A 15232-nucleotide genomic window follows, 5' to 3' on the forward strand; every position below is an offset into this window, starting at 1 on the left:
ATATATATATATATATATATATATATATATATGTATAGTTGGAGGTTATATCTTGAAATTCAAGTCTGACCTTGGGAAAATATCGGCTCTGGTTATGGTACTGTTAAATCTGTGTTTCTCATGGTAATTTTACTACCACATACACACACACACACTACTTTATATAAAATTATATTTTAACCTGTAAATTTTCAGAGGGTTCAAATAATTAACTTTAGAATTGTTTATGTGAAATTTTTAGTAAGGTTTGTAACTATTAAAATTGTTCCTTTCATTGGTAAAAGCTTTTCTAATAAAATTAATATTATATTCAAATTTAAAGCAAAAAGTGTGTTTGTGAGAAGTTACCTTTAAGATTTAAAATAGTGTGTACCTAAGTGTGTCTTATAAGGTGATGCAATATTTGGAAAAAAAAATTATAAGTGGAGGTTATACAAGTCTTGGTGAAGGAACCATGGAGTAAGTGTGATAATGTTTGAAATTATGTATTATTTTAAGGTGTTTGCAATTTTAGAATTGATAGTTAGAACTTAACTGTACAGTCATTGACTTAATGTTGTTCTTGATGCTATACATATGCTTAGAAGCAGTATAAAAGTGTTTATTGGAGCGTTTTGCTTACATTCATAACATTACTTGAATCAATTTGGTGCTTGTATATATAAAGATATTTGAAATATTTTAATTTAATGATATATAAACAATGTCATCAATATCTGTTGTTCTTTAGATGTAAATTATTATAGAAAACTTGATGTTTGTAAATATACATGCCTTAAAAATGTTTATGAAATAAATGTTTCACTCTCTAAGAAGGCTGGAATGGTGGAAGGAGATTTTATCATCGCTATAGAAGATATCGATACAAGATGGTCTAGACATGAAAAGGTAGTAGGTTTGATCAAAAATACTGAAAACAACCTTACTGTAAAAGTTATTACACCTCTGGATTGAAACTTTCTTACTCCTCAAAACAGTAGTCCTTCTATTAATCCATTGTCTACAACTTCCAGTAGGTCTGTCATGAGTTCTAGATCTAGTATATACCAAACTTTGAGATGTGTCTCCAGTACAAAAAGTAGAGACAGTCACAAACGTTTAACATGGGGAAAGTTTTTCAAACGAGGAAGATGAAAGAAGGAGATCCCTGAATTAGAGCTCAGCAACAAAGTGCTATCCAAAATTAACATAAAACAATAGTTTCTAATAAACAGTGATCTGTTTATAATAAAAAGCAAAGAAGAAGTAGTTATCATTATAACAGTAAAAAGCCAAAGCTTATTGATACTAGACTGCTCTTTCTTTTCTTTTTTTATCAATGTTTATTATTTAAAAAGAAAAATGTTGTTTGTATCACTGACAATTGCAGTGCAAGCATAGTGTCATTTCTTTTTCATTATAGATTGAGCAATCTTTAGCCAAAATATTTAAGGATTATATTAAATTAATATTGAATAAACTATTTATAATTCAGAATATGAAGGAGACATTTTTCTCACAACCTTGTACAATGGAGCATACTACAGACTTGTTGTTACCTGTAGGCACTATTTTTTTGGTTTTAAGAACAAAAATCATTAAAATTATAGTGATAAATTAGGAAACAATAAGGGTATTTAACACCTTTTAAAGAAAATTCAGATGATTTCCAGAGAATTTTTAAATAGCTATTAATCATACACAAAATATGTTTATTTAAAGTAATTGTGTGCATTTTCACTTAATATTCAATTTGACATTTTGATTGCATGTACATGGGTAATAACAGAATTAGTAGCATGGTATTTTGGTTGGTAATACTGAGGTTATCAAGCATATTGTCATAAGTATAACTATGTACACACAGTATGAACTTTTGTATGCTCTTCTTGTTATATTGTAATATCTATTGTTGAACGTGTTTATTTGATTTTTGTATCAAGGTCATTTCAAAGCCAATTATGTACATAACAAGACAGTATATATTAATTGAATTCTGTATAAATAAGAGTTCATAAAAAATCATAATTTGTATTCCAGTCATTTTTATTCTAAACTTAAAAGAGATAGTACATCTATATATATAAAATGAAAGATTTAATCAGTTGTTTCCTGATATTATAATTATCACTTTCCGATACAATATCTTACTGTGGCTCACATCACCTGGTGAGACAGTGGTAAGTCTTCGGACTTACAACGCTAAAATCAGGGGTTCGATTCCCCTCGTTGGACACAGCAGATAACCTGATGTGGCTTTCCTATAAGAAAAACACACACTTCGTCTTTTCTTGTCTTATACTGCCCTCTATCGGTTGCCACTAGCCTTGATACTTCTACTGACCCTCACGTATGTTAACGTGAGATATCTGCATACTAACATGCAAATTATTATGCAGCAACCCTTCACGAATAGGAATGTAACACTATCCTTTTTGTAACTAGTGGTCTTTTCTAATCTTGTAGCTGTTAACCACTTCTCGATTAGCAGGCTTATTGTACAGACATGTTTCTCGCTCACGCTTTGATTGACTTACACAAAAGCTTTTTTTTCCCCTTTCTTGTTTTTCAGGCCTTTCCACTTCTTTTCTAAATCACTTACATTTGTTATTTAACGTCTTCTTAATTCTGGTGGAGAGTTATGAATTATGTATATATTATTTCTCTCTTCTTTCCCGCTTCACTTCCGAAAGTTTTGCACATGCAGTTTCAGATGGTCACGACTATAACTGCTGTTGCTTCTGCAGGATATTTCCCACTCACATACAGGAGATTTGAACTAAGGCTGTTGGCACATACAGTGACGGCTTTGGTGCGTCAGGAATTGGTCCATTTTATGCTACTTTCAGAACAGGCTGAGGATTGCCCTATTATACAACTGTTGTATAGCTAGAGAAACAATAGAAGTGATGTCTACCCAGGGCGAAGTTCTACACTTGTTAATTTAGACACAGAGAAACAAATCATGTATAGCTAGGGAAACAATAGAAGTGATGTTACCTAGGGCGAATGTGTTGATTTAGAAACAGAGAAACAACTGTTGTATAGCTAGAAAAACAATAGTTTGATTGATTGGGAAGAGGCGGATTTGGACAGCCTTTTCCCACTGCAAAATATTTCTCTCAGTCATGGAAATTGCCCAGGCCTCCTTTGCCTGTTGTGGGATTGTTTACTCAGGTAGTCCTTCTCGTTCTTTGTTGTTCTTCACAAGATGGGGGATTGGCACCTGGTCATGAACTTATTTTCTCTAACCACTTCTTAGTCCTTCACAAATCCACCATGGAGTGAACTTTAGTTCTTCATTGAGGTTTTAGCTTCTGGTTTCTGGATGACAAAGATAGATGTATCTGATGCATACCTCCATCTCCTCATATCCCATGCATCCAGTTTATATCTTTGCTTTGTTCATCAAGTGTGTGTGTGTTTCACTTTCAGGCACTTCTATCCAGACTTGCCTTGTTGCCCTATGGGTTCTGTCTGGTTGAATGGACGTTTACACACCTGATTCATGCCACGAGTTTTTGTTTCCACCATTATATGGTCAACTGGCTACTTTGGGCCTCCTTACACGAAGAATCTGCCCAACTTTCTCAGTTACTTCTCTGGATTGGCTTGTCAAAGTGGAGAAGTCTTTTCTTACACCCATGAATAAATGTTTGTTCATCTCGGGGTGTTTTTCAACCCCATGATCAGTTGGTCCAAACCTTCTCCCCTTCAGTTGAGAGTTATGGAATGTCTGGTATGCAGCACCTCCTTCTCTCCTTCTCCAACTGTACGAGAGGTTCTCTCTCTCTTTTGGAAACGTTGTCTTGTCTGGTAGCTCTCATTTCTCTTGGTTTCACCCACATTTGTCATCTGAAGTGGGTTTTGTTACACCAATTGATCCTTGTTTGGTATCCCTTAGATGCCACTCTCACCCTTCGCTTTTCCTTACAGACTGACTCCACCTGGTGGTTGGATTGGGACACAACAACACCACTGTGGATGTTCCTCTTTCCCTTTTTTTGTCCAGAATATCACCTTTTTGTGGATGCTTCTTTTTCTGGTTGAGGGCATATCTTGGCACTCAGGAGGTTTTGGGGAGATGGACTCTTTATGAGTCCTCTCTCCATATCAATATTGGATCTCCTTGTGGTTTGTAGAGATTTACTTCACTTCTTGAGGGTTCTTCTGGCCTGGTTGGTGATTGTACATTCTAAAAATTCTACAGTAGTCTCGTATATCTCCGGGCTGTGTAGCAATCGGGTCAAGAGACCCCTGTTTTTAAATGTTGAATCTCCTATAATGAGCTCACAGCCATTAGATTTCTTAGCTTATCTTCTTCCTGGGGCCATGTATCTTGTTGTGGATAAGTTGTCCCATTCCGACAAAATTCTACCTATGGAGTGGTTTTTGGATCCTCATGTTTTTCAGGTGTTGTGTGCTCAGTGGGTTGTACCAGATTTAGACACTTTTGCCACTCATTTCAAAATACAGCTTTCACGATTTTGGTCACCAGTTCCTCATCCATTGGCCAGGGCAGTAGATGCTTTTAGTCTGGATTGGAAGAGTTGGTACCTATATGTGTCACCTCCCACATCTCCTTGCCATAATTCAGACACTCTATGTCATGTTCTGTTGGTGACTCCATATTGGCTGGCTCAAACATGGTTTCCACTGCTGCACCAGCTTTTGGTGTCCCCCCCCCCAAGTTCTCTTTGTTTATCTCTAATACTCTTATTTCAGCCCTAAATCAGACATGTGGCTTTTGTTCAATCCCCCACCACGAGGGCCTGACTTTTACATCATATGGCTTCCTTACCTGTACTTCCTCCCTACCAGTTTACCAACTAATGTGGTACACATATTGCTGCTAGTCTGTCTGTCTATTATGGTTATAATCCTTCCCATCCTAATGATCCTCACAATATGCCCATTTTTGACAGAGACCTTTCACTTTCCTTTGTTGTGGGCTACTGGACAACTTTATCAGCCACATTTTAGGTTTCCAAGTATGCTCATGTCTTCCAGTTGCCAGTCTTGTCCTTGTTGTTTCATTCCATCAGCATTTCCCTTCCTTCTTGCCCTGCTTCACTCCCTAATTGGAATCTCAATGTGGTCCTGTATGCTCTTACCTGTCCTCCATTTGAACCTCTCTTTATGTTCATTATATTACTTGCCTGGATCTCCCCTATTTCTTATTCATATCGGGGTACATACATCGTAGTTCAGTTGTGTTTATGATTCATGTCTGCCACTTTTTGTTTCATAGTTCCTACATTTTCCACTTTCCACATAGTTCCTTTCTACCCAAAAAAAGTTGGCTGCTCAAGATGGTAATTCCGCAATTACACTTATTTCTCTTCCTTCCATATCCCATCTTTATTCTGATCCTTTGCAGGATCAGGGCTATCCGATGGTATATTACACACACACACACTGTTCACTTTTGTGGATTTTGGGACATGGTAAGGTGACGGATATGATAGGAAGAAACATGAAAAAGATGACAATCGTCAGGAGAAAGGGAAGAACATGCCAGGCGAATCAACTGGTAAATCCAACCCATAAGAGTAATGGGAGAAAGGACATGGTAGTGGTTAGGAGTCCAAGGAATAACCAAATGTAAATGTAAACCACGAAAGGGAACAGTGTGTGCCATATACCTTCAGAGAGCCCTGACCATGCCAAGGAGGCAGTCAGGATCAGAATGGTTATAAAGGTCGTATATGGAAGGAATAGAAATGGGTGTGAATGCATAATTACTCTCTCGAGAAGCTAAGTTGTTTGGGTAGAAAGGAATGATGTGGAAAGAGGAGAAGTTAGGGACTATGAAACAAAAAGGAGGTGGACATCAATCATAAACACAACTGAAGTACATTGTCTGAATGCCAATATGAGCAAGAAAAAGGGAACTTCAAGGTAGATAATATAATGTACATAAAGACAAAGGTTCCAACGGAAGATGGGTAAGAGCATACAGGACCACATTGAAGTTCCAATCAGAGAGTAAAGCAGGACGTGGAAGACAGAAAATGCTGACTGAATGAAACGACATGGACAAGACTGGCGACTGGAAGACATGAGCATACCTGGAAACCTAAAATGTAGCTCTTAATGCCGCCTGATAGCCTGTAACAGAAAAAGTGAAAGATCTCTGTCTAAAAGTCAAGTCAAAAATGGACTAGATGTGAGTATCATTAGGTTGCAAAGGATGATAACCACGCAAGACAGACCAACAGCAGTATGCGTAACACTTACATTGGTGAACTGCATTGGATGAAGGTAAGGAAGCCACACAATGTAAAAGTCAGATCTTCTAATGAAGGGACTGAACAAAAACCAACAAACCTGATTTGGGGCTGAAAAAGGATTATTGGATATAAAAGAAGAGGAAGTGGGGTTTACACCAAAAGCTGGTGTGGTAGTAGAAACTGCGTTTGAGCTAGCCAATACAGAGCCACCAACAAAACACAACATTTTTTTAAATTATAATAAATAATTAAAAACAACGTTTTGTATTTACACAATAAATACTTTATTGAAGCCATACAGTTTCCACTTTAAAATAGAAATATCACTCTACACGTACATGTTTCGACATGATCTAGAGTGGTCTGAATTATGGCAAGGAGTCTAATAATGGATATGCATATAGGTACCGACTCTTCCAATCCAGACTAAAAGTATCTACTGCCCCAGCCGAAGTATGAGGATCTGGTGACCACAATTGTAAAAACTGTGTATTGAAATGAGTGGAAAAATCGTCCAAATCTGGGATACCCCACTGAGCACACAACCCCTGTAAAACTTGAGGATTCAATAACCACTCTGTAGGTAGAATCTTATTGGGATGGGATAATTGATCTATGACAAGATATAGGGCACCAGGAAGAAGACAAGCTAGTAAAGTTATGTGATGGCTGCGAGCACAATATAAGAGATCCAATGTTTGAAAACAGGTGTCTCTTGACCAAGTGCCTGGAGATGTACGATACTACCATATAATTGTCGGAGTGTATCATCACCAATCAGTCTCGAAGAGCCTGCAGGAAGTGAAATAAATCTCGACAAATCACAAAGATATCTAATGTTGAAACTTCCCGAGTGTCGAGATATGCACCCAACTGGAAAAAGAAGCATCCATAAGTTACACGTTTTTGAAGCATTTTATCAGTTGTATAGCTGTATCTCTGATTTAGTAGGAGACTTTAATTAATCAGTTTTTCAGTTAGTAAAGGTAGATCACAAGTAAAGTGTATCCAGGTGTTAGCTTCCTGATTTATAGAATAAAACAACTTGTGGTATGGAATTAAATACAACTATGAAGAATAACTGGATTTGGGGCATTTAACTGTCAACGTGAATGTTGTAAAATTTTGTAATTCTGATTTTTAATAATTTATTATTAAGATATTCTGCTCACAAGTAACTAACAATACAGACCAAAACTAAAACAATCTAGAAACAACAAACATTTTTATAGGTATAAAAAACTGGAATATTTATTCTCATTAGCCAGGTCACGATCATAATCATTATTTAATTCGTAAATTACCTAAGAACAAGATCGCTGTTCCAGCTAGATGTTTATCAGTAAAATACATCCTTAACTTTCAACATGTTCAACACACTTTCATTCACTTCATGACTTCTAAAACTTATAATTTTACGGCTTAAGCTGTAGGAGTAGGTGATAACGATAAATTCAACCAGAATTGAATTATTTCATACTACAAGTACGTGCAAAAAACCGTATAACGTCTTCAGATTTGAATTACCGTTTATTAACTGTCGTGCCACAATGTTTCTATAATGAAGGGTCATTTTACCTGTATGTTTTCGTGCAAATTTGTGTCCGTTAACTAATGTAGGGGCCAGGCATTGCCTAGTGTGTCCAGACTATGAATCCGAAAATACATGGTGTATCTCATTGTAGTAAAAACAGGCTCTACACTTTGAAACTGTGGGTGGAGTAAATTTCTTTATTTAGTTAGACAAGAGAAACCCAAGAAAAGGTAGTGGGTGCTATCAGTTAACATTTAGGGACAGCTATGCCCCAATAGCTCTCGTGTGTAGCTTTGTGTGAAAATTCTACAAACAATGGCAAGAACTAATGTGGGTTTTAACCACTCCACGTTTTTCTGTAAATATTTGTAGCTGTATTTCATGTGTAAACATCGATAAATTCGGTACATAACCAATTGACTGTTGCTTTATAGACAATTATGACTTTTGCCAGGTGTTCATCTAAATAATTTTTTGATGGATTCATAAACTTCTCAAATATATTTATATAAACCATTCAGTCAAATTATCAGACTGATGATATGTTGTGATGTGTGCATCTTTACCATGCCTAGTATTCAGCACAACACTGCAAATAGCTGGCTTTTACTATTTGCTCCTTGAACCATGTGGATCTTTCCAGGTGTTCCAAGTTGTTCTATCCACTTCTCATCTAACTTATCAGTAATAGAATCTGTTAAAATTTCAAACAATGGATAAAGTGTGACTCATTTCATTGTATTATCTATAATAACCATCCCATATTGGTTACCATTATCAGTCTTTGAAAGAGGATTAGCTACAATTAGAACTATTTTATACAAAGGAAAGTCTACAACTTCCTGCATCCATGATTATATCACTTAAGTTCCACTATCTCTATTAGGGATTTGATTTTCTTTACTTACTGGCTGGTTTCTGTATGAATTAAAACTCAAACTGGTGCAAAGATAAGGGCTCCAAAGACATTTCCCAAGAACAAGGATAAAGCGAGAACATTGAAATACCACACTTTTCAATCACCCCAATTTTCTAGTACAATATCTCACAATAGTTAGATTACTTATATCAATAACCATTCCAAATAAACATATTCAAGAAATAAACCGAATCATACTGATTTTTCCAAGTCTATGGACTACTCCTTAAAAAAAGCATAACTCATTCCAGGGGACAACACAGAAACAGAACAAAGCAGTTATGAGATTCTATAGAATAATCATTGTAATGAGTAATCTTTATCTAAAATGAAGGATTATTACAAGATTATGAGCTTGTACACCCAGTTTACAAGGAAGACACTGACTATATTCAGAACCCCTGCACAAAAATGTTCAGGAAATGTTTGAATATTCCTGATTAAATATATGTTCTATATTAGTTATGGAATGGTGAAATTACAGATCTTTCAACTGTAGGAGTCTTGCAAAAATGACCCGACAGTGAAGTTTCACTAAAATGCATATCACGTTTATTCATAGTAGACACTGATGTAGATATCTTGAAGAATGTGTCCATAAAATATCAATAATATGATGCAAGTCCTACAAACTGTAGTCTTCTCTTTCAGTCAGATTGTATGATCAGTCTAACAGCTGCTAAGTTTGCAAGATCAGTGGACACTTTATCCTTACCTATTTTGCAACAAGGAACTACACACGCATAGACATAAGCTTCGTTTTTAAACCACACTTTTATTCAATGTTTCCATAATCCATATAGTATACAAGGTCGACAGTTTCCCAGTACCCATTTCAACAGTTAAATTACACAGTGATCCATAACAGCTGCATCTGCCAACTTGATCAGTATAACTTCATACAAAATAGCATAAATACCTATTTCATTCTGCAGCTGCTTGACAGATATGATGGTTGAATGGGAGGTGTCTGAAAGCCTTATCTTGGTGAACACTTACCCTGCTGGAATTCTTGATTATTTTATGTATAATAGGTAGAAAAACAACAATTAATAAGCATAAAGAATAGTTTTATTGATGGTGGAGCATACTACATGATTTGACAGAACATTGGCCTGTCTTCTTCAGATATGTAATATGTGCCACCATGAATAAAATTCTTCTTTATGCTTATAAATCGGTGTTTGCCTACCTATTATCATATTAGTATAATATTCTTCCTTAATTAAGTATGGTATGTACAGTTGCCTAGGGCATGTAAATGGCTTTAGCCATCTACTTTTATGTTTATTGATTCTCACCTATTACATAATGCCACATGTTGTTTACCATGGCTAGGGTACAACTTGTTGCAGGTCTCTCTGTAGATGGCTTTGGTGCCCCAAAATGATCTACATTCCTTTGATTTTTCAATATCATTAATTATAATTGATATCCTTATCTTAAAAACTTTAAATCCCCAATCTGAACACATCTTTATGATCTGAGGGTACGAACATTTTACTTACAAAACCTTACACAAAGTGTTTTTGATACTTGCCATTCCACTGTAACTTCACACGTGTGTTTCAAATTTCCATATTCAAAATCGTTTTAATATAATGTACTCAACCCTTTGCAGCATTATACGATATTCATCTTTAGAGTTGAATCAGTTAGAGGTCTGCTTTTATCATCATATGTAACGTGTCAGTCACTATTCCTAACTAACTACTGATACCCACTGAAACTGGACCACAATATCTGGCAATACTTGGAGCAATTGAGAGCTAGATTGAGCATCACTACTGTAATAGATACTTTTACTACAGAAGCATATTCTATCTACAACATCTAAAACTGCTGAATTTTTCAATTGTGATAACTTGTTTGATGTGATCAAACTCAATTTTTCCCCAACAACTAAGTGGTACAGTTTGGGTTCTCTTGGAATGTTTTAAGTGATCTTGCCGATGAGGTTCCCCTCATGATATGATAATATCATATTAGAATAAATCTTTCTATGTTGGTATTGCAAGTCATCCACATAACTGATCAGGCCTGCATGGGCTTCTCTCTTTCGAGTATTGTCTTCCCTTCCTGACGTCTTCAGAATAGAGTACAAAAAATTGTAGACCTTTATATCCTATCGATCCCCCAGTTACTCTTTAATTTCAAATAAATTACCTCTTATCGTTCTTTTCTCATGAAAAATTAAGTTAAAAAGATCTCAGTCTACGCCTATCCATGTAATCATGCTAGAAGTCTTCATCTTAACCCTTTCCAATACGTCAATATACTTCGTTAGATAAGCAGGCCAAAAATGTACCCAATATTTCAAGTGAGGCTCAGCTACTTATGTTGTATAGAGAAATAATTAACTCTTTGGACTTGCAATCAATATGTGTAAAATATACCCTAAAATATAATATACTTACTACTAGCAACAAAGTACTGCGTTGATGGTTTGACCAGCTTACCTACTTCTATGCCAGGATCCTTTTCTTTGGTCATTCTATTGAGTGGGTTAATGAAGTGTGTAAGCCGAATTATAATAACCTAAAGACTTTATGTTGTACTTGCTATGATTGAGGGTTATTTGCCAAACACTTGTCTACTCTTAACAAGTGATCCAAATCCAAGTCATTCTGTAATACTTCAACATCTTCAATGCAGCTAGAAATAACCAAGAGAAGATTGATATCGATCACCAGCAAACTTATTTAGTATATGGAGGATTTCCGAAAAAAGCAGAGAAGTACGGGCCCGAAAAAAAAAAGGTGGTTCACGGATTTCATATTTTAGTGTATTTTCCGACGGGTGTTACTTTTAGAGCCACAAAGAATGAAACAGGGCACGCAGATTTCACAAAGAACCACTCTTTTACTGAGATCTTTATAGTTTACAGGAAAAATATAGCACTGTCGTACAATACAAGTAAGTGATCATGTGTTTATATGTGTATATTAAAAAAGGTATGTGACTATCAAAAGCGATGAAAACTATTAAATAGTATGCTCTAGTATGTAAAAGAGGATCACAGAGAGTGTTCCTAAGTTAAAATGTAGTACAACATAGTTAACTCTCGCAATACTGTACACTTTAAATAAAAACCTATGTTCTACTATTCTGAGAAGCAGCTTATATACTATTTGCTTACTGGCAAACACTTAACTAAATTATAGGTGAAAGCCATATAGGGTCCACACAAACGAAAGAGGAAGTTAACTTTAAAGTTACAAGAGAACTTGAAAAGCGTTTGGAAACTAAAACTACATAAAAATACACAAAGCTGTTACCAGCACTCAAAGCGAGAACTTTGAGAGTTCGCATGTAGTGGTTTAAAGTTACGAAAATACTGCTTATTTCCAAAATGTATATAACTTTGTTATTTTACTAAAGCCGAGATCTGAGTCAACTCTCGGTAAATTCTATGTGAAATTTTGCTTAAATTTTCTCAAAATCTAGTGAAAATCTACTTTCTCAGGTCCGAACGCTGTTTTAAGTATGACAATAATCTCTTGAGTTTCTTATCCAAGAAAACAGTGATTGATGCCTCTTAGATCAGTTGGCCAACACACTTTGAAAATGATAGATGAGTCCACTCACAACTACTGCTAGATTCACTGACAAGAATAAATTGGTGTGATAATGAAAAAGTGCATTGTAATTCCTGCAAGAGAACCAGACAAGAAGATGCCTAATCTCCACTTGACCCAATTAGCCCATACGGAAAGTTAAAGCTAAAATTTTGATTGAGCAATGTTATGTTCCAACAGAAAAAAAAAGAGGAAAATTTGTGGCATTAACTTCAAACTAAAAGGAGTGGAAAACATGTAGTACAGCCTGACACTACAGCTCCCCCTTTCTTTTGAGGCCTTCCTGGCAATCCTTAGTCTTATGACTAATAAAAAAAAATGCAAGATTAAATTTTATTTCCACATTGCTCAAGAAAACACTCTAACTTACTCCCTCTCCCTCCCACAAATTACTTGGCCAACAAAACTTACAACTAAATACTACAGAATAAAATGAAACAACACTACTTCTCTTCCAAATCTCATTTATCCCATTCAAAAGGATAGTAGTATGACGTTTCTGCGCCACCTGGAGGGAATTAAACCATGAAAAACATCTTCGAAGAAACTTGTTCCCCCTCCAAATAACGCAAAAACATCATACTACAACGCAAAAATGGAAAAATTACACTTTTAATAATAATTCTCGTATTTGTGCTGTGAAGAATTCTACAATTAAACAACATCCTTTACAAACAGGTCTATAATAGTTTTAAAAAATCTTAACTTCATTGATATAAGTTATTTTATTCTTCGGTATACGAAAGCTAGATCTCTCTGTTTATCTGAGTTGTAATTATTTTTAATTCAGATATAGATTATTTAGCACCATCTTCTAGCTTACGAGTTTCAGTATTATACAGAAATGTACCAATAGCATTAGATTTATTTACTGCTTCCATTTATTAGGAAAAAGTATTAAAAATATCAGGCGATAGCTAGTGATCCCACGCTAAAGTATTAATACCATTTGGTAATAGATATACATCTTTTATCATGGTTAACATCTTTCTTAACAACTTGAATAGAATATCCTTCATGCTTTTTACTTTTATTAGATTGATAGTTTTATATATTTCTCTCTCGTCAAATTAACGACAGTAATCGAGGATATTTTATAAGTTATCATTTGCAGTCCATAAATGTATGTATTACTATAAATATATGTGAACTTTCTGACTTATTATTAGTAGTAGAAATTATCTTAATCTTGTTATTTTCAAAAGCTATACTATGAATAAGGTGTGATGAATAAGCATTTCATTAATTTTAAATGGTCCTATTTCATTATCAGCAATGTTTAATGTGAAAGAAAAATTTTATATTCTTTTTTCTAATCCTACAATAATGTTTAAAATATATTTTCTTTGATTACCATATTCGCATCTATAAAATTAGAACTAATGATTCTTTCAACACGAATTTTATTATTCACTAAAGTTCCAAAAGCATAGAATGTAAAATTTCTATTCACATTATCCACATAAGATTTAGTGGCAGCATTGGTTTCAACAGTAAGCTAACCAACGTTAATAATTCTATTATTTTCCTCATTGTTTTATATTAATGAATTACTCTATGAATATTGTATTTTCTCGCAGTCTCTATATTAATATCGTTAGTCATGATAATGTTATTACAATTTCAGTAATAATTTTATCAACTGAACTCCTTCAAATTTCTTTCTAATTCACTTATGGTATTTTCTAATATATCTACATACTTTTTGTAGACTGCGTTAAACTTTCTAGTTATGTTACCAACATAAGATTTAGTGGCAACATCGGGTTATACAGAAGGATAATCGAAATTTATAATCTTACTATTTTTTGCCTCATTTCCCATTAATGAATTATTTTCCACATATTTTAATTCATTTGAAGTTTCTGTATTAAAAGTATTAGTACTTAAATTAATATTGTCAATTGACTCTTTAGATTTTCTTTGTAATTCAATTATATTATAAAATTTCTGAATTGGTCAGATTTTTGTTCTATTTTTTCTAAAGTTGTTTTCTATATACATTTTGCTGACTGCACCAAAATCTTCTTCTGGTTTTAAAGCATTCTTGTTTGTTTTTAATTATGCACAAAGCTACACAAGGGCTATCTGTGCTCTGCCCACCACGGGTATCGAAACCCGGTTTCTAGCGTTGTAAGTCCGCAGACATACCGCTGTGCCACTGGGGGGCTAAAGCATTCTTAATAAGTCTATTATCACCATCAAAATTATCATTGATTAATACCAATCACTTGGATACATATAAGCCATCTTTATTTATATTAGAATATTATTTAGAAATTTATTATTAGGATTAAATTAAAAGTATCATTGTTATCAGTTGCGTCTTTAACATTTTTAATTGTTTATTTTTAATATCGTCAGTTAATTCAAAACCATTTCTAGATGGACCTTAGATGCCTTTTTATATAGATTACCATATGGAAACCAGTAACTCGTTTATTATTACTAAATAGTTCTCGTAGTTTCAAACTTTTTATTATAAACATTCATTATTCATTTTTTTCTTTTCAATTACTAAGAAGTAAAGTGTATACAGCTTCACTGGATTTTGTCTGAGTTGCCAGAATAAGTCACTCTTCAAATTTGTCACATTATTATAAGAAACGTAACTTGAGATGCTAAACATATTATTGGATATAATCTTCCGTAATTGGTATAACTTACTTAACATCCAGTTTCTGTATTATCATTATTTAGCCCAACTACTAACGAATCTGAGTAATACCAAGAATAATCTAATTATCCAGCTTTAAGATAGCATTATAATCATCAATACGATATTTATCATTATCAGTTGTAACCCTTACTCTTAATATATCAAGATTATTGAAAATTTTGTTGTTTTCTTTATCTTGAAATTCGGAAACAACATAAATGTTTCTAATTTCATTGCTTGTAATGTTTACGATACATGTACTGCTTCATCCATTCTGAACATTACTTTTAAAATCTCTTATACCACTTCAATTGATTTTTCAACATCAGC

General features: G+C 34.3%; 1 pseudogene; it reads left to right on the plus strand.

Moving 5' to 3' along the window:
- Positions 1-2013, plus strand: part of LOC106468463 — a 22202-nt pseudogene extending 20189 nt beyond the window's left edge.
- Positions 2014-15232: the final 13219 nt, after the last annotated feature.

This window comes from Limulus polyphemus, unplaced genomic scaffold (assembly GCF_000517525.1).
Source record: "Limulus polyphemus unplaced genomic scaffold, Limulus_polyphemus-2.1.2 Scaffold3015, whole genome shotgun sequence".
Taxonomy (NCBI): domain Eukaryota; kingdom Metazoa; phylum Arthropoda; class Merostomata; order Xiphosura; family Limulidae; genus Limulus; species Limulus polyphemus.